The sequence below is a fragment of the Atractosteus spatula genome, chromosome 10, assembly GCF_055471065.1.
Source record: "Atractosteus spatula isolate fAtrSpa1 chromosome 10, fAtrSpa1.hap1, whole genome shotgun sequence".
In the NCBI taxonomy this organism is placed as follows: domain Eukaryota; kingdom Metazoa; phylum Chordata; class Actinopteri; order Semionotiformes; family Lepisosteidae; genus Atractosteus; species Atractosteus spatula.
Genome location: NC_142715.1, coordinates 7,564,899 through 7,585,994, shown reverse-complemented (window position 1 = coordinate 7,585,994; position 21,096 = coordinate 7,564,899). Strand labels below are relative to the sequence as shown.

Below are 21,096 nucleotides of genomic sequence, written 5' to 3'. Positions count from 1 at the left end.
CAACAGGCGCCCCGTCACTTCGCGTATAAGTGTCTCGCATTTGTCACAGAGAGCGGTGTGACGTCACGGGTAGCAACTAATACTAATATCAGTGTCTTTATGTTAATATTAGTGAGATTACAACTGGTAGTTTTAATGCTAGTGTTCATGTGAGTATTAATGACAGTGGCACTACTGATTGTTTTAGTTTTAATGTTCATATTCATGTTAATATTAATTATAATTATAGTGTTACTGTTGAAGTATTAGTAGTATTTATATTTGTGTTAGTTATCGTGTATCTGTAGATAAGTGTGTTTGTGGTATCTGTGCGTGTGTGGGTGCGTGTCTGGAAGTGTGTGGTGTCTGTGTGTGTGTGGGGTGTGTGTCTGTGAGTGTGTGGGTATGTGTCTGTTAGTATGTGAGCGTGTGGGGTCTCTGAGTGTTTGGTGTCTATGAGTATGCGTAGTGTCTCTTTGTTTCTGTGAATGCATGACTGAGAATGTGTGTGTATGGTTTGTGTCCGTGAGTGTGTGGTGTCTGTCAGTGTGTAGTTTTATATTTGTAAGTGTATGTGTGGGCATGTCTGTCAGTGTGTGTAGTGTCTATGTGAATATTAATGATGATAGCATTATTGATAGTTTTAGTTTTAATGCTAGTATTTATGTAATATTAGTGATACTTATAGTGTTAGTGTCAGAGTATTAACACTCATCATCATCATGTTAGTTTTCATGAGAGTATTACTGTTATTATAAGTATTATTAGTCTAGTAGTAGTTTTTGTCAGTGTTAGTAACAATGATAGTGTAAGTTTTGGTGATAGTGTTACTGTTGTAATATTAGCAGTATCTGCATTAGTGTTAGTTATAGTGTATCTGTACCTAAGAGTGTATGCGGTGTCTATGTGCGTATATAGTGTCTATTTGTGTATTTGTGAGTCTGTGAGTGTATATATGTGAGTGTGTGAGTGTCTTATTGTGTGTATAATTGTGTGATGTGTCTGTGAGTGTAAATGTGTGTGAGAGTGTAGGTGTACAGTATATCTATCAGTGTGTGTGAATGTGTGTGTAGGTGGGCTTGGGTTCCACTGATGTGTCTGACAGAAGTGACCCATCAACAGGTGTTGAGTTCCAGAGCCGCTTGCAAATAAAAAGACATTCTAGAGTCCAGGCCAATGTCCAGAGAGCTGTGAGGTCTCTGTTTTTATCAGTATTAGTAATAATGACAGAAGTAATTCCCACGCAAATGATTATTAACCAAAACAGACATCAGAAAATATCGCCTTTGCAATGATGTCACTCCTCTTCTTAATGAATTTTCTTTAATGACATTTCTCTGTCTGAGTGCCTGCTGCGAATAGTGTGACAAGCCATTTCTTTCCAATATTTTCTAGTTCAGTTATTTATCGCATACAAAATATTATTTTACCTGCAAAGTCACAGTGAAACTACTACGGCGAATGAACTTTTTATGGGTGGAAAATGTTCAAAAGACTTAATGCTCCAGGGAAGGCTTGAACACACAACCTCATTATAACTTCACTGTGCACAGCTACATGCATACCACACACTGACCAACTGTGCCACTGGACCTCTGTAAGGCAGGCTCCTACACCAACCGTAAAACTGGCACAAACGTAGGGCGAAACACGGGGTTTTGGCTGTGGATACATCTCCACATGGGGGAAAGGGACAGTCAAATAGTAAGGAAAATAAAAGAGAAGGAACTGAAATATACAGTATGTGCTCACTGTAATGTAGGAAGAGGTGGTCAACAAGCAAAACAGCTTTGCGGATAATGTGAAGCGACATTGTTTTGTGTCAATTAGCCCATGGATTTCGCTTCATGTGCCTTAAGCTGTGCAATTTGTATGATTGTTGAATGAGATTGGTTTCTTTACAAGCCCGGTCAATTGCCAGTGGAGAGCTTGACGACGCACACCTTCATGAAGACTCTCTTTAAGATTTCATTGTCACGTCGCCTCCTTTGCATACAATAGTAGCACCAACACTAAGAGAAAGGATGAGAAATGGCTTTTATCAAGTGATTGCAGTGTTTGTTTGACTGAGGATCCTTGTGTGCTGAACTGTGTAGTGCAGTAAAAGAGAAGGTTTGTGTCACTCAAGACTGTAACGGAACAGAACAATACAATTACAATACTTTTATGAAAGTAAATAATACTGGTGCATCACAGTTCTTATAATGGTGAAAATAGGAGCACCTTCTCTACATTTTTGACTGACGTATTTAAACGGCAAGAAATACTATCACTATGCAATTAATTAATGCAGTTGAGCTCCTCTAAATGTTCTAGTCTGATGAAACAATGTATAGAATTAGGTGACAATATCGGAATTCATTCAAATGCACAAGATTAATTTTCAGCAGCAAAAATACGCTCGAAAATATTTTACAAGAAAGAAACCTTACATTCACCCTCTACATTAGCAGAGAACAGTAGGACAGTTAGTGTCACTGGACACTGCATCACAGAGGCTGATCTTTGCGGACTTCAGTGAGTCTTCCGACTTGTCGTAGCTGTTGAAGAAGCACCTGTTGAATCTCAACCGAGATTTCCTGAGAGATCGTTCAGCGAGCGAGTCCTCCCTCTGGACTCCGCACTGAGCTGAAAGCTGCGCGAATTCCTCACTGTATGTCCTGTACTGTTACATCCGTTCTTGTGTACGTGTTATCTTGTGTTATCTACGTGTAGAAATGTGACAAGAACACATCGAACTTTTTCCATGTGTGAAGGAAAATGCTAAAGAGCCTGAAAACTTTGAACATTTAAGTTTGCGTGCTTTATATACTGTATATTTTTTACTTTACTTTATATGCTTGGGGTGGCTAAGGATCTGTGCCTGTGGCTGGAAGGTTGCTTGTTCAAATCCCTCTGCCGGCAGAGGAATCCTACTCTGTTGGGCTCCTGAGCAAGGCCCTTAACCCCAACTGCTCCAGGGCACCATACAATGGCAGACCCTGTGCTCTGACCCCAGGCTCTCTCCTTATCTGTGTGTCTCATGGAGAGCAAGCTGGGGTATGCAAAAAGATAATTCCTAATGCAATAAATTGTAAAGGGTTAATAAAGTGATGTTATTATTATTCCTTACAGCAGAGCAAGCAAATTGTTACAAAAAACACCAGCTAATGTCCACCAGCGGAATTAACATTAATATACTGTAAGGTGCTGTTACTTGGGAGTGTTAATCTACAGATAAATTAAACAAATGGCATTTATAGCTCTAAAGAGGTTAACATAGATGTCTGTAACAGATCTTTTCAGTTCATTGCTGTTCCTCTGACTTGGTGAGCCTTTGGAATTTTAAAAGCGTTTTGCTTGCCTCTCGTGTGGTCTGTGTACCAGTCCATTAAGAGCCCCACTATCACTGTGTCGTGTGTGGTCCTACACAACTATCTACTGGAGTCGTCTTCTGTCCGTTGGTAGTTGAGAACAGATTTAATACGGAGCTGCGCAGAAATTTCTGTGGCAAATATTGCTGCAGAGCTAGCCCGTGCACAACAACGAAGAGAAAAAGAAAATCCACAGGGTTGCCCATAAGAGGGAAAAATAGAAATCAATTGTTCAAACAATTACAACACTCTTCCTCTTACAGTGGTCTCATGTTATTTTTCTTGCCATAAGAACAGTGGGATTGTTCAATTGTATTGTTCCCCAAATGGTTGAATAATAATAATAATGATAATAATAGTGGTGGTAGCTGATCGTTCTTGTCCGTGGCAGAGTGACCTGTGCGAATAAAGTATGTTGATTTATTCTCCACAAGGCATCACTTTAGCGTGGGTTTTAACCCATTCAGTGCTTATTTCAACTAACGCCACGTTCCTTTTTCTAGGTCTTCAAATAGTTTACAATGTAGAGGTATCTTTAGTAATAAGAAAAAAGCTGCACCTCGGAGATCCATCTCACAAAAGCAAAGACTTCTTAAAGTGCACTTATGAGCTGTAGAACCTGAAGGAGTTCTCTCTCCTAGATATTAAATGTACAGATAATGAAATCAGTGATTTACGATTTCCGCAACCTTCCAATAAGTACATCTAAGACATGTAACAAACACATTGTGCAGCTGCAGTGGTGCATTTGGTCAGCGTGCAGTACATAGTGGAGGTTGTGAGTTCAAGCCTCACCAGTGGCAGTTTTGCCTGTGATTTTAGCTGCAGAAACTTGCTGTTGGATTTAGGTTGGTTCTTCTGTTACTTTTTCTGCTCGATGGAGCTTTATTAATGCAGGCACACCTGCTTCCTCGGCATTTTATTTTATCGCTGCTCACAAACCAACATACTGCAGACACCTCTGATACTGTTAATGCTTGTGGGCCACGTGTTCCTGCTGTCAGCCTATTATACCATGTTCATGCGCGTCTAGAAACATTACTGCTCTAGTACAGGAACGAAAGACTAAACGAAATCACACCCACTTTGAAAAAATCACGTTTGACAAACCATAGGATGACGAGAATGGGATTCTTTGGTTGTTTGAGTACATAAATCAAAGACACTGCGTTCAGCATATTCACATCAGGCTCTTGGACAGAGATAAACCCAGAGAAACTCTTCTCATGTTTTAATCTGTAACTGCAGGAATCAACAAATTGTTAATTATCTCAACTTCACTTACAATTTTTAAACAATTTACAAAGCCCACAGTTGATGACATTTGGCTCCGGCACACATCAGTTGCTTGGAATATCATTGTAATATTTAATTTGCTTTCCTGTCACACCACTTTTATTAATAATGAAGTTTATCAATAAACGTTTATTTAAAACATGTCATTTATTATTGATACAGTTTCATTCTGTCTTTATTAGGAGCTGTATCACAGCTAATGCATGTAAAGCCTTCAGAATGCGATGGTGAGAGTTCAGTTATCCCAGGGAGTGAAGAGAACTGAAATTTAGTAAATACATATTTTAATAGAGTGAAAATCTTCAAAGTGTTCTGTCACTTCAAAAGCAAATTACAGGAGCAGGGATTGAACCCACATAGACATTTGCTCAGTGGGCTGTAAATTCGACACCTTAACCACTCAGCCATCCTGATCAACAGTTACAGCTGCTCAATTGCTCAGCCATCCTGATTTCACCTTTCCCGCTCTGTGTTACACAGTTCATTGAATATATAAATTTAATAAATTTGTTATATTTTTGAATGGAATGAGACGGTACACTGGTGGTTCCCAGGGGAAAACAGGGTTATTGAGCCATTTGGTATTCTGAGAATAAATTGGGTGGGTGAATGTAACCGTGCGGTAAAGTAAAACAGTCCTCTTAGATGAAGCGCTACAGATGCAGCCCCTGAAAGTGTATAAGACTTACATTTATAGTACTGCTGACACAAATGGAGCCTCTACATCAGACCGAAATAGCTATGTGTTCGCTTAATTGTGCTTAGGATCTCCTCATGAATCTGTCTCATTCATCAGTGGAAATAGAAGCCATTACAATACGATACATGTTCACCTTCAACCCCGCAGCTGTTGGACGTGCTTGTTTCTGGAATATTTGCAATGAGTACCGAATTAAGAGTTACAGGTAGGTGTCTTTACTGTTATCTTTTAAACTGTGAGGGACATTCGGTTATATACAAACGGGACAGAGACACAGTAATAATCCTATATTAATGTGTCCTGCATTTTAATTTACTGATCAGATAAATTGAAATGTTCTGATTCAGAGCCCGTGCAGTTTGTGCTAATTATAACCACAACAATACCCCTGTGTCCTGAGCACCACACTGAGCACACGTTAAGCTGGGCTCTGACTTTGCTCAGCACGACTGCTTGTTGCAGTTGAGCTCAGAGCTGGAGGTGATCTCCATATTCTACTGCACTAACTAGTCCGAAACTTAGTACACAGTACACACTTTCTAAATGAAGTCAGGTTGTTAAAAAATTTAACCAGCGCCCTGTCACAGAAACGTAACCCGGTCTCTCGCCCGACAAGCGAGGTTACTCAGCACTGTACTAACGAGGAGCGCTTGTCCGCAGCTAAGGGTGAGCTCAGTTTACTGTCAGCAGACATTTCCTCTTTTCCAAAGACGTTTTCGACTTCTCTCAGCTTTTTAAAGACGGTCATAAACGTTCATGAAGTAATTAATGTCAGTTTGAAGTCTGTCTCTGTTGCCTCGGCTCTTGATGAAGAAAAGCCGTGCGTGGGAGACTCCCTCTCTAAAGAAGTTTGCCGTCACCCTGCAAGAGAGAAGAGCCATCAATCACCGAGGCAACCACTGAGACAATTAACATTAAACACGTGAAATGCGAGATGTTGTGATTTTTTCCCACTTAAGGCTTCTATCGTTTCTACTCTAACGAGAAAAAGAGTACTTATTAGAAGTACGATTTGAACAAACGTCTCCAGAGGAAACTGCGACCTGAACGCCTTAGACCACCAGCCATCTTGCCTTTAGTTCTTATAATGAATTATGTATTTTATTTCTTTCTCCTCGTTGATCATGGAATCATGTAATTAGAGAATTTTTTCATGAGGAAAACCAGCACAAGCAAATGTAAAGTTTAGAGCAGCGCTCAATAAAAACGATCAGAAACGAAAGCGCTTATTTTGCGGATCAGTATATTCCGATACCGCTGGTTCTGCAGAAGAAATAAGAAAAGCCGGACTCCTAACACTGTGTTGCCATTAAGGCTACTTAGTTAAAATAAAAATGTATCGTCACCTTTTTGAACGTGATTATTAGAGACCTGTTGAATCTCCACCGGGGTTTCTTGAGAGATCGTTCAGCGAGCCAGTAATAAAAAACTACTTCTCTCAATCTCTGCTGTCACTGTAAACTCGGACGTGATGTTCCGCAGATGTGCAGTGTGTGTTGTACTCTTGTTGTATTCTTGTTGTATTCAAGAGTACTCGCTGTGTGAGCTCCTCACTGCGTTTCCTTTACTTTTCCTGTGATTATCTACGTGGAGTGCGGTGACAAAATAGTCTTGAACATTTTCGGTTTGTGAAAGGAAACACTAAAGAAAATACAAGTGATGAACTTTTAAAATATCAACAGTAGAGATAGAAGAGTGGAAGACAAAATACGATTTATAATGAAATCCACAATACACTTAAGGAAAACACAAACGCCCGAACAGGGACTTGAACCCTGGACCCTCAGATTAAAAGTCTGATGCTCTACCGACTGAGCTATCCGGGCTCTGGAAAACAAACGACCCTGTCGGGATCCTCGTAAGTCACATGTCTCTTCTTGTGCCGAAGCGCAGTCATACCTGACCCGTCTGGAATGACCACTGACAGACTTTATCCAGAAGCGACGGCACCTCACCCAGTAGAATGAGTGAGAAATACAGCATGACATGGGGAGGTAATGGGCTCCCACAATTAATCTTTCCTCACATTACTGATTTTTTCAATAGCATTTTGACCTTTTTTCACATTCAGATTTTTTCGCATTTAATAAGATCTTTTAATCAACAACATTAAGAACGAAAACAAATGGAAAATTTTTTGGAACAACAATTAAAAAAAAACTTTCAATGCCTTGGTTCTATAAGTGTGCACACCCTTTATAAAGGGAGTTGTAACCTGCCTTTTAGAGATTCTATCTCTAAACACTTTGCGCAGCCTCTCGAGAGACTAACAAATATTGTTTTGAGAAATTGGCTCACACACCGGAAGGCACTAACGTTTCTCTTCGTTAGAGTATGTGAATAACTGTTTAACCCAAGATGTTTGTAATTGTGATTTTGTTCAAATTCAATAAATCGTCTATCAGCAGCAAGAAATTACTATGAAAGTAAGATTTTTTTTATATCATAAACTGTAAGACATGAAGAGAGTTTACAGGTCGTATCCTTCGCTTTGTCTTTTAAATTAAGCGTTCAGGATTCAAACCTGTGTTCGGACTGTTGTGTTTCTTGAATTTCTTATAATCATCAAATGTCGTTGTTTAGTCCATCAGTTTTTTTCTCAGTTGTACAATGGAATTCGCGCAGCTTTCAGCTCAGTGCGGAGTCCAGAGGGAGGACTCGCTCGCTGAATGATCTCTCAAGAAATCCTGGGTGAGATTTAAAAGGTGTCTTCTTCAACAGCCACGACACGTCTGAAGACCTCTGGATTTCCTGAATATAACATAAAATTAGTTCAAATAATTTGGTAGTTAACAGAGCTAAATGCTTTAGAGGTACATTTAAAACAGCAGAGCAACACCATAGCACTTCGAGTGTGCCTGAATTTAATTGTGTAAATCTGGCTCTCTATGAACACGAGCAAAGAGTTCACATTCAACAGAAGATTGCGATGTGAGCACAGTAATATAAAGCACCTAAAGATACCGGGACCTCATACATGCAAAGCATGCCTTCTATCACTGAGCTAAATCCCCAACAGACCTATCAATGGAACTGACTTAGAGATGTGCTGATGCTCTCTGAACACAATCCACCACTCACGAAGAATGCCTACAGTTTCCCGCTTTCGCGTTTCCTTTACTACAGAGTAAATTCATAGGAATGAAGAAATAAGGAAGGAAAAATAATCGCATCGAAACTTCCAGAGACTGGGTAAAAATGAATCAGTTATTTTTATATCCAGTCACACGGGCGACGATGATTGATTTATCGACGGGGGAGTGCTTTTTTACCTCCTCACTCGACTACCTTGATTAAACTACGCATAGAACAACAGCAGTACTGATGATTTTCATGGACCGACTTGTTTTGTACAACTCGAGTGATAAAGCCCTGTCTGCAAATATTGTAGAAGAACGAAAAAGGGCGAAACAACGCTCCAACCACAGGAATGGTAACAGGAAGGATCATGTTATTTAATATGTCCTTTGGAGATGCCTTGTCAACGCACACAGGTGTTAGAGCTGGACAAATAATTGATAGTGGTGTTTGTAAACAATCATGGAACATTATTTCTAAACCAGGAAGAAAGGAGCAGACTTAAACTTTAAGAGACAGAAACGACACCTTATCACAGCTAACATTAATTAAAATGACATCACAATAAAAGAGCGGAGCCTTGAGTGAATCAAATTAGTTTTCATTGGACGTCTGTCTCTTCATAACTTTGTAGGTGAGAGGGAGGATTGCGGAAATGTGGCGGTGTTTCTCAGAAGTGCGTTGGTGCTATAGGTGCCTTCTAAATAATTGAGCCGGGTTTGAATCCCGGTAAGTGCATCCCCAAATCATTTCAAGAAAATCTGTGATCTGGTAACATATCTTTTGAAACTAACATTCAAGGTAGGATACGTGTTCTTAAACACCAAAACACTCAATAAGGAAAAAGCAGATCTCTGTACACAAGACGGCAGTGCGATCTTAGAATTCCTGTGTTGTTGACGGATTCAGACTCCTTCTCAGGGGTCTTTGCTAGCCAAATAACTTTGCAGCTGAGGAAGAGCACCACGGAAAATACCAAACACAACCAGCGAGCGTGCTCTTAATGCAAGGAGCTGTTTTTTTTTCCTCGCAATAATCATTATTAACCAAAAACAGCAGCACAGGTAGGTCGCATTTGTGATTATGTCACTTCTCTGCTTCAGGAGGTCAATAAAAGACTCTGAAAGTAGTAAAGCAAAACTGAACTCAAAATCATATTAGGAATTCTGAGCGATATATCCATACAGGTAATCCAATAAGAATGTTGAAATATTTGAATATCATCTCTCTATATATTTCGCTGCTTTTTACCCGGAGTAAAACTATTGGATTGAAGGAATGCTAACCGCTGGGTTAAAATGTATAGTTGTTATTTGGAGAAATCTGTAAACTCGTGATCTTATATGTTTTAAAAGACAGCACAGGAAAAAACGACAGTGCTGATTATTTTCCGGAGACGGAGCACTGATGACCTATCCGAGCTGATTGATAAAGCCCACCCAGTGGATACTCTAGTAGAACGTCAAAGAACATTCACCTTTGTATCCAAAGAAACCACAGGAACAACATCAGGAAGCACAATCAATTCCCCTTTTAAATCTTTCCTGTAAGGTATGCTATGTAAATTTATGAAGTTAATCCTCTGATCTCTTTTGACCACGAACAAAGTATTTCTGATGGAGCGCTATGTTCGAAGATTTAATAAGCTTTACCCCTGCCAATGATTCGGCGTGAAGAATTAAAAGTTTCACAGACAAAAGCAGCTCACCACCACAGCCAATATTAAATGTACTTGCCGGTACACTATCATGTGCACTGCCTCAAAAGTGATCTCGGCAGATGTTGTTCCCTACATAAAGCTGAACATGCCAAAGAGAATTTATGTTGAGAAAACAAAATATTTTTTCTGCCTTGATGTTAAGCCTGTATTTTAGAAAGTCTATCTCTAAACACCTCCCGCAGCCTGACAAAAAGCGCTTTTACTGATCGTATTGCAGGTCTTAAAACACTAACATTTGGCAGCGGTGGGATTCGAACCCACGCCCCCAGGGAGACTAGAGCCTAAATCCAGCGCCTTAGACCGCTCGGTCACGCTACCTTCCTCCATGCCCATCTTCCTCACATTCCTGGCTTTGAAAATGCCGAGGGCTTCAGCTCTTGTCGTCGGATCTAATGATATCATGACATGTGGAAGTGACTGCACCTTTATCTTCCGAGATGCTTTCAATACCACAAACACTACTTTCACCGGCACAAACAGCAATAATGAAGGAGGTGGGATTCATCCTTTGTGCTGTTTGTAGGGGCGCAACTCTACGGTGATCTACTGAGTTAAAAAGCAAAATTCAAAATCCTCTGCTACTACTGTTGCTTTTTTCATAGTTTCTTCAGATCCTTCATTTGAACGTCGATTTTGAAGGATATTGATGATAATACCACATAAATTGTGGTTTTCTTGTGATCGCCAATTTTATTCAAATACCAGCCTTTTTTACAGTTCCTTGCGTGTTTCACAAGGTATAATAGCCCCCTCGCATCCTCAGCTAACATATTTTAAAATTACAATAGATTATACAGCATGCATGTTTACATTTATATTAAAATTAAAGTAAATATACCAGAATACATACAGTGCTAACCCAATAATTATTGTCAGGTTCTCCAACAAATCTGCGTTGTTCTTTTAACATGTTTCAGCTGAGGGTGCAACAGGAGTATAAATGAATTTTCCCGCAAGCCATTCAAAGACCAAATTCCATGAGTGAACATTATTTTCTCAGACGTTGCCGGCATTGGACTTTGCCGGTGGTATTGAATTATGTCCACAACTATTGTAGTAGTTCCTTCTTGAAGTTCGACACGTGCAAAGCACTCGTAATATCATAGGTGTTAAAGTTCGCTGAGTCTATTCGAGTCATGGTGTGTATCCCTGCCTATCATTGGGAGACGGGTAGCTTTTTTACACTCAGATTCCAATCTTCAATGCTTTGTGTGAGAGCTTACATAACTTTCATTTTCTCACATTTTCTGACGACTGTTCCAAAGGGGCACCCTGTCAATTCTGAATACTTTTCAAAAATCTGCCTGCATGTTTGATTATTGTCACTTCATTTCGAAAAAGTTCAATATTGATCATAACTAAAGAAAATAATGATCACGAACAAAAAAGGGATAAAGATGCCAGTCGATCTTGAATCACTGCTGGGTGACACAGGCTTTTGTTCTGATATGGTTGTACGAGAAACAGGAGGAATCGCCAATCTCCTATAGAACATGAGTTGAATCAGGAGTGAGACATTTCGTATACTCGTGCATATGTCAACGCCTGACCTACATCGTAAAACTAACATTAAGTTGTCAGAGACATTCATTTATATACAAACAAGAGACAGACCAAGTAATAATTCTACATTAGTTCAGGTGGGTAAACCTGAACTAACTAACTAACAAACCTATTAATAATTCTACATTAACGTGTCCTACACTGATCAGACTAATTGACATGGTCTGATTCAGAGCCTGTGCAGTTTGTGCTAATTACAACAACGACAGTTCTGAACCCTCATCACCGAACTGAGCACAAGTTCAGCTGTTCTCCAATTTTGTTAGGCATGGTTTTTCATTGCAGTTCAGAGCTGGAGCTGATCTCCAGACAGTACAGTGTTTTGGGTAAGTTGTCGAAATTCGCATGAGGCTGCAGACAACTTACCCAAAGTGTTTTCTATAGCTTTCAGGTGCAGTTCATTTATATAAAAGAATGTAAGTGGTATAAACGCAACAAGCCAGACGGCAGTCGAACCTATAATTTTCTGACGCGAGGCCTGACGCGCTAGTCATTACGCCACTGACCCTGCTACTGTAGTGCTAAAAAAACACGTTTTCTACATTTATGTCTGTTTAAAAATCACTCTCTAAAAAAGACAGAGGGTTTGTGTGTCGCGCTAAAATTCCGCTTCATTTCGAATGCAAATAAAAACCGTTTTGTTCCAAGAAATCACAAATTTGTCACATCCTTCATACTATACTTCTCTCTTGTATTAGTAAAGCATTTTGATTTAAACTGAACAATATATGAAAGGTTTCATCTATACACTTACACATAATAAGTATACGAATAAATACTCGGAAGAAGCCGCAGCTCAGGTATTAGAGAGATTTAAATCGGATCGGAGGATTTAGAGTCCAGACTGCAAACCGACAGCTGACACAGGTCTTTTATAGAACCGTTTTGATTTTCTCTCCTTTGTCCCCGTGGCATCATTGTCCTGCTCGCAGCCGAGCCCTACACATGTCTGGTTTTTGTCGCTGGGCGCACACCCTGCGGTCCATGTGGGTCCTAATACCCCAGTACAATGACGGAACACTAAACTGTAAACAGGTGCCGTCCTTCGGCTGAGACGTAAAACCGAGGTCCTGACTCTCTGTGATCATTCAGAAGAATGGTGGTGGTGGAGGGGAGTCCCCATTACCTGTAAAGCGCATTGAGTGGAGTATCCAGAACAGCGCTATAAAAGTGTAAGCAATAATGATTATTATTATTATAATGTAAAATGCAATAAAAAAAAAATATCAAACTTTGATTCAAAACAGATTCATGTAAAAACTGATAAAGCTAATGCTTTTTTCAGGGCTATATCCACTTTTGTTTTAAAAAGCGAAGTCTGTCGCGATTGTGAAAGTTAGAGAATGTGTACCAGCGGGTGCCTTCATAGCGCGAGCGTCAGTCTCGCCCGTAGCTGCGAGAAGGTTAAAAGCGCCCAAGTGATCTGTCTTTCGTCAGAGTAATTGCCGGAGCAGTAAGACGCAGAGCACCATCCAGGAGCTGTAGACGATATTCGGGGAAGAGCTAATTCTGTTTTCAACACAGGGAGTGAGAATGAGCTCAGTCCGGCTCCCAGCAGAATCCATCCTGGTTTGGTTACAGTGCGTCTGAGGCTCTTTGGATCGTAACGTAAAAAAACAATTGCTCACATCGTGTGACTTCCACGACAGGAAGAGAAGATATCACTTTAAAAAATCAGAACTGAAGATTTGGATCCGGGGTCTCATACTTATAAAATTATTAAAATAATAATTATCAAAATATCAGATTGTGGTTCTGCAACATTTCGTGCACAGTACGCCATTTTTATCTAAAACAGTCACAACGAGGGCTTTACACGCAGTCTGGGGTATTTTCCCCTTTTATATTTTTGCCACTTTATATCGAACCTGTTATACTCCCAGAAGTGCACAGTAGCTTGTACTTAATAAAAATGTACAATTCACCACTGGTATAAACAGATGTGTGCCGTGTTTGCCTTTGTAAGCATTTGTTTAAAAAATAAGTTCACAATACGATAAAAACACAGAAAGCATAAACTTTATAATACAACGATACAAAATCAATACCAAATCATTATGCCAATTAAGTACCTATCCTTTGAAAACAGAGAACACCTTTATATCTACAAAAAACTTGACATTTGTATGTATTTTTGAATTACAAAGCAGACAGTGTAGTCCCTTAATTCAAAGATCAGATCTTGGCCAAAACAAGACAATCAGACGTGGGCTGAATTCGGAACAGGAGCCTCTGCTTCGTCGTTTATTGAGCTTTTGATCAATGTCTGAATGAAACAGATTCGCTTTTTTAACTCTTTGATTAAAGTACACAAAAAGCACCTTCCTTCGAGCCAGCGACCTAAGGATTCCCTGCTGATTCCACTACACTCATACGCTCTACCAACTGAGCTATAAAAGGGATGTCAGTATGCTCTTTGGCACATACAGATGCAGCCATTCAAAGTGCGCGTTACAGACACGTACCGCAGGTGACGTCGCTCAGTATGACGCAAGATGACGCGGGGCACCGCAGTACGTGATTGGTTGACCGACAGGGGCACTCGTGGTCCGTTGGTCTGTCGTAGAAAGACAGTAAACGTCTTTGCTGTGCCCGTTGTAGGTATTGAATTTTACCACTGAAGGGAAATCTTAGTAGCTGAGCATAAAAAGAATAGGAGCATACTGTAACGCGTGTGAAGGTCATAAACGATATTAATTTTGGAACATAAACATACAGTGTATAGCTGGTCTTGGTACTTTAAAGAAAAAAATACACACCAGTATTCCATTTCTCCCTAAACATTTTAAGCTTCGAAGTCTTTAACTAACGCGATACCGGAGTCAACAAGCATACTTTTAGAATTTGATTAAAAGGGAATATAATATGGAATCGCGTATCTAAAGAATTTAATAATGGTATTCGTGTGCTGCGACAGGGCTGTGTAGGGTTGTTTCGCCTGCCTGTTCATGTGAGCTGTCTTGTAGACGTGACTACCAGCTGACAGGTTGTGTTTTCGAATCCAGCTGGTGCTGGTCTTTTCTTTTAACAAACATTTCTTCGAAAAAATAGAATAGCGATATTATGGACAATCAATTGACTTTTATATTTCAAAATATCGCAACATGATCGATATTTGCGATATTTTGAACATATCTTCCCTTCTGACAGCGGTGCCTGCTTCTATTGTGTGTGTGTGTGCAACAGAGTAAATTTTTAATAGCGTTTTAAGCGAATAGGTAATTAGATTGCTCGTAAACCTAATCGCTTTTTCTACATAAACACAGCATGATTACTCTCTGAAAATGCTTTTCCTTTATTTTTAAAGTAGGCTCAGATTTCAACTATAGATCGTATTATTATAAACTTTCTTGGAAAAATGTATTTTATGTAAACCATGTTTGCTATTAATTCATTTAGGGCTAAAATACGTTCATTGTCTTCCAATCGAGTCGAGTTGACATTGGAAGCCTGCCACACCCGGACTGTTAAACCAACGCATTAGCACGTCAAAGCCCATTGAGGGTATTGAGCCAGTATTGGCTTTAGTATTCCCCCCCTCTCCCCTCAATTCAATTCAATTCAAGGTGTTTTATTTGCATGACAGATGGGTACAAGCAGTGTTGGGTATGTATATTGTAACGCTTACGGCAGACAGGCACTGTGTAACAGCCGGCGCACCAGAGCAGCGCACCGAGGGAGCGTCTGCATTTATAACTTGGTTTTTAAAATTAGTCAAGCAATATGAAGCATCTTCTTTTACTTTTGAGTCCCTTAAATACATTGAACACAGCTTTCTCACCACTTAAGATTGCTCTTGATACCATCCTTACACAAAGCAGAAGGGAGATTTTAGTGCCTGAGCATAAAAAGAATAGGAGCATACTGCAACGCGTGTGAAGTCCATAAACGATATTAATTTTGGAACTTAAACGTTCAGTATATGGCTGGTCTCGGTACTTTAAAGAAAACATACACACCAGTATTCCATTTCTCCCTAAACATTTTAAGCATCGAAGTCTTTAAGTAACGCGATACCGGAGTCAACAAGCATACTTTTAGAATTTGATTAAAAGGGAATATAATATGGAATCGCGTATCTCAAGAAATTAATATGCAATAACTGAGTCAAGGGACTCAGAGGATCCAAGGCTAGACTGAGTATAATAGGCTTCGGGCTTCTATTGTGACATCTACTGTAAATTACAGAAATGTTAAAAGTAAACAAAATAAAGTAACTAAAATGTGGTCTAAAATCACCCCTTTAGACACCCCTTTTACTTCACTGGTGTCAGATATGAAAGGCAATAGTCTCCCGTTCTGTCTGCTGTGTGTTGCAGCAGAGGGACTCCCTGCCGCTGAAAGGGGCAGAGTAACTTGCATGCCCTCTAGTACAGTTTACACATGCACGACTTTAAAAGCTAGCAAGACAGGTTTCGATTCACATTAGCTGGCGAGCCTTGTTAAAAAAACGAATGATAATGTAACATGCCACTGTTCATGAACAAAGTTATACTGAGATTTCCTAAGATACGCGATTAAAAAATAAATAAATAAAAATTTGAATCTCCCGCGGAACACATTCCATAAGAATCAGTGGTTTTACAGTATATATCGCCTTTAAAGGTGGCTTCTCAAAACGCTTTACGGGATAAAAACAACCAGAACAGCAGCAACAACAATATTGTATTTCGTTGCACTTTGAAAACCAAGTAATAACTTAACTATACAGTACGTGCAAACGTTTCGTATGTTGCTGTCGTGAATGTCTGCGTACCCATAAGTATCTTATTTGCCTTGAGTCTGTCTACAGTATCTCTGTCCCACTACCCCCATCTCTCCCTCAATTCAATTCAAGGTGTTTTATTTGCATGACAGATGGGTACAATTCTTGTTGGGAATGTATACTTTGATATTTACACCCGGCGCGGCACCGAGGGAGCGTCTGCATTTATAACTTGGTTTTTAAAATTAGTCAAGCAATATGAAGCATCTTCTTTTACTTTTGAGTCCCTTAAATACATTGAACACAGCTTTCTCACCACTTAAGATTGCTCTTGATACCATCCTTACACAAAGCAGAAGGGAGATTTTAGTGCCTGAGCATAAAAAGAATAGGAGCATACTGCAACGCGTGTGAAGTCCATAAACGATATTAATTTTGGAACTTAAACGTTCAGTATATGGCTGGTCTCGGTACTTTAAAGAAAACATACACACCAGTATTCCATTTCTCCCTAAACATTTTAAGCATCGAAGTCTTTAAGTAACGCGATACCGGAGTCAACAAGCATACTTTTAGAATTTGATTAAAAGGGAATATAATATGGAATCGCGTATCTCAAGAAATTAATATGCAATAACTGAGTCAAGGGACTCAGAGGATCCAAGGCTAGACTGAGTATAATAGGCTTCGGGCTTCTATTGTGACATCTACTGTAAATTACAGAAATGTTAAAAGTAAACAAAATAAAGTAACTAAAATGTGGTCTAAAATCACCCCTTTAGACACCCCTTTTACTTCACTGGTGTCAGATATGAAAGGCAATAGTCTCCCGTTCTGTCTGCTGTGTGTTGCAGCAGAGGGACTCCCTGCCGCTGAAAGGGGCAGAGTAACTTGCATGCCCTCTAGTACAGTTTACACATGCACGACTTTAAAAGCTAGCAAGACAGGTTTCGATTCACATTAGCTGGCGAGCCTTGTTAAAAAAACGAATGATAATGTAACATGCCACTGTTCATGAACAAAGTTATACTGAGATTTCCTAAGATACGCGATTAAAAAATAAATAAATAAAAATTTGAATCTCCTGCGGAGCACATTCCATAAGAATCAGTGGTTTTACAGTATATATCGCCTTTAAAGGTGGCTTCTCAAAACGCTTTACGGGATAAAAACAACCAGAACAGCAGCAACAACAATATTGTATTTCGTTGCACTTTGAAAACCAAGTAATAACTTAACTATACAGTACGTGCAAACGTTTCGTATGTTGCTGTCGTGAATGCCTGCGTACCCATAAGTATCTTATTTGCCTTGAGTCTGTCTACAGTATCTCTGTCCCACTACCCCCATCTCTCCCTCAATTCAATTCAAGGTGTTTTATTTGTTTGACAGATGGGTACAATTCTTGTTGGGAATGTATACTTTGATATTTACACCCGGCGCGGCACCGAGGGAGCGTCTGCATTTATAACTTGGTTTTTAAAATTAGTCACGCAATATGAAGCATCTTCTTTTACTTCTGAGTCCCTTAAATACATTGAACACAGCTTTCTCACCATCCTTACACAAAGCAGAAACTGTCCGATGACTCACAGTACAAGTGGAAAGATTACAGATTTTAATCGTCTTTAATTTTGTCTTTAATTTTGCCTGTGGAGTGTATCTTATTAAGCTCTAAATTGCATTTTGAGCGCGGTTTTTTACTTTTTTTTAATTGCATTTTGGGCGCGGACAGCACATACAAGGGTTAATGAACTGCGCCAAGAAATTTAAAATAGTATTCTTTAGGTGTGAGGGTAGGAGTGGACCGCAGCAGGCATAATCAGCAAACCAGGAAAACAAAGAACAGGACAGGTGAGATGTGTATCCAGAAAGCGAGTGATCAGAAAAAGGAAATGGAAAACGCAGAAAAAGAAAACGCTTTACAGGATAAAAACAATAACAACAGTAGTGGCTGGGCAAACGATTTTTTTTATCGAAATACAAATTGAGATACTGTACTGTATAATGATGTGCATGAACAAAGGTATACTGCAATTTTCCTTAGATACGCGATTAATGCTTCGTAGGAGGAGGCGGTCTTTTCCTCTTGTAAACAGTTTGTCCACAAACAAAACATTCCTGTTAGACAAAAGGAATTGAAAAAAAACAATTTTGTCAATGAAAACCGGTGTGTGTGTCTCTCCCTGCTGGATGTTCCTCTCACAAACTGCTGAATGAATAAAATAATTTTATTGAAAATGCGTTTGCGATTGTCTGGTATTTAATCTGGTCCCTTTTAACTGTTTTTCGATCTACTGTATTGCTTTGAGATGCCACTTTTAAAGGCGATATGTAAAATAAAGTTTTTTTTATTATTGTTATAGAGAAACATGATCAGATTTTCCCTGGTTCAGAAAAAAGATCTAAAGTGCTACACATAACTTTCTTAATTCGATGTATTTAAAGCAGTGAACTACTGTAGGTGTCACATAACATTCAGAAATACAATCACGTATTTGACAAATAAAAACGATTATAATCTAATCCTTCCACGTTTGATCCCAAAATCCCAAGAAATATAAATCTTGACGGGTAGAAAGCTATGCTGAAAGTTTATTAAGATGCTTAGAAGACAAAGATACTGTATCAATTTATGTTGCATTAGCCTGATTATGATTAAAAAACACATATAATTAAACACGCGTTTGCGATTTAAATCAGAACACGATTTAAATCAATATCGATTCCATATTATATTAGCAGAAAAGCTTAAAACTACCACTTTTTCACACGCTATTTCACATGCTAGTTAAATACTTCGATGCTTAAAATCGTTAGGGAGAAATGGAATACCGGTGTGTATTTTTCCTTTAAAGTGCCGAATCCTGGAATCTGACTGGCTGACACCCCTCTGAAGTGGTTCCATAAAATCTGGTATACGGAAAAGAAAGCGTTGATAAATACAAGTGTCTTTTAATACACTCTTTGCTGTGCTCTTGAGGATCCTTGTGATATTTTAAGCTCTAGTTGAATGATAAGTGTCGCATTTTAAATCATTTTCGTAGTTAGAAATTATGAAACGCCCTGTTAAAAGCAAGGAAGTTTTTATGCCCGTTGAAGTAAAACAAAATGCCTGACAAAGTATGGCTTGGACAGATTCCAAGTGCTTGTACAAATGTGCTAAAGAAATTATACTTTGAGTATACAGCTTGTCTAAAGTCATCCATTATTAATACTATTAGTAATATCTTCAGTAAAGGCTTTGATGCATAAATATTTATGATAAAGGTAGGCTGTGTACTTTTGTCCAACTGAGCAATCTTGCTTTCATAAAATATACCAACATTTTAATGACTGATGATTAACATGCTGTAATACACAGTTCAAAATTAAAGGCTCAAATGCTGTACATGAGAGGTTAAGCTCCCCCTGGCGGTTTTACAAGGCGACGCCGGATAGTTAACCACGTGACACCACGTTAACTGCGTCATACCGCGTGATACTGTGACACGCCCACCGGGGTATGCCGCGAAATACCTCACGCATTTTGAATGGCTGCATCTGTACTGCCCAATGTAGTGAAATGTTTCCAACTCGTTTCCTTAGTCTTGTTTACCTTGAATTTAAGCCACGAACCAGGGTTCTACTGTATAATCTTCCAGGGATATTATAAAATGTTTGATGGGGCATCAATCATTCCAGGCGGAAATTGACTCCTTTTTTTTCTCGAGGGATCATATTAAACATTTCATTAGTATCGAGAGGAGGATCACCATGAGACACAAAACAAAGAGTTTCTTTCTGTCTTTATTATAAAGTAGCGTTTGTGCTACATTAATAATATTTTCGTGGAAATAAAGAAGTTGTAAATTTTAAAATTTATATTTGAATCGAAATGTGGTTTTGAGTTAAATATTAGCGTGTTCATGTAATTAGTTTGTGTTTGTCATTACTATATATATATATTGCCATGTTACTAGAATTTGTAACTGAAGTTTACTAGTTGTGTTTTTTTATGATGATTAGACATTTGTTGATTACAATATTGTATAAACCTATAATTTGAACTACATATTTTTCAGGTGTGAATAATTGTATATTTTAAGAATACATTTCTAAAATAAATCATTGGCTTTATTTACTAGTTTCTACACCTATAAAAATCTTTCTTTGATGTATAATAGACCTTTAACTATATATGTATTATAGTCTTCTAAATTTATCCGTATAATAGAACTCCAACCATTTATGTATAATAAACATATAATCATAGATGTCTAATTGACGTATAACGATATACGTATATTAGAATTTCATTCAAGACCAGTTACGGAGCACATTTACACGTCTAAGGTATGCGTTTAATAGTCGTATATTCTACATCTTTTGCCCACTGGGATGTGCCGATTTTAACTTAGCAAACCAAGATACACATTTTCTAATGAAGCCTTAATTAAAAGACAGTTTGTTTCTCGAAAGCATGTTATGTAAAAAAAGAGAAAAACGAAAATATATGGATGACAATCTTTCAAAGCTGAAGATTTTACTTTTGAAAAATTGACATTTTATGTATGCAGATGCATTCGCTGATTTTAGAACTTTGCTGTACTTCCTGAATCATTTTCAGTATTATAAAGTGGGTGTAGATTTTTCTTTCAGGTTAGGACGCGAGTGTGTACATGTGTTTGATTTTCGTTTCACTGATTCTCATTGAAGATTT

At 38.7% G+C, this 21,096-nt stretch overlaps 2 non-coding genes across 2 annotated transcripts; both read right to left on the bottom strand.

The window, feature by feature from the left end:
* Positions 1–7,081: 7,081 nt before the first annotated feature.
* Positions 7,082–7,154, bottom strand: trnak-uuu (transfer RNA lysine (anticodon UUU)). Its single transcript has one exon. It is a non-coding gene; the product is annotated as a tRNA-Lys (tRNA).
* Positions 7,155–10,362: 3,208 nt separating this feature from the next.
* On the bottom strand, positions 10,363–10,444 carry trnal-uag (transfer RNA leucine (anticodon UAG)). The gene has a single exon. It is a non-coding gene; the product is annotated as a tRNA-Leu (tRNA).
* Between the last annotated feature and the right edge of the window lie 10,652 nt (positions 10,445–21,096).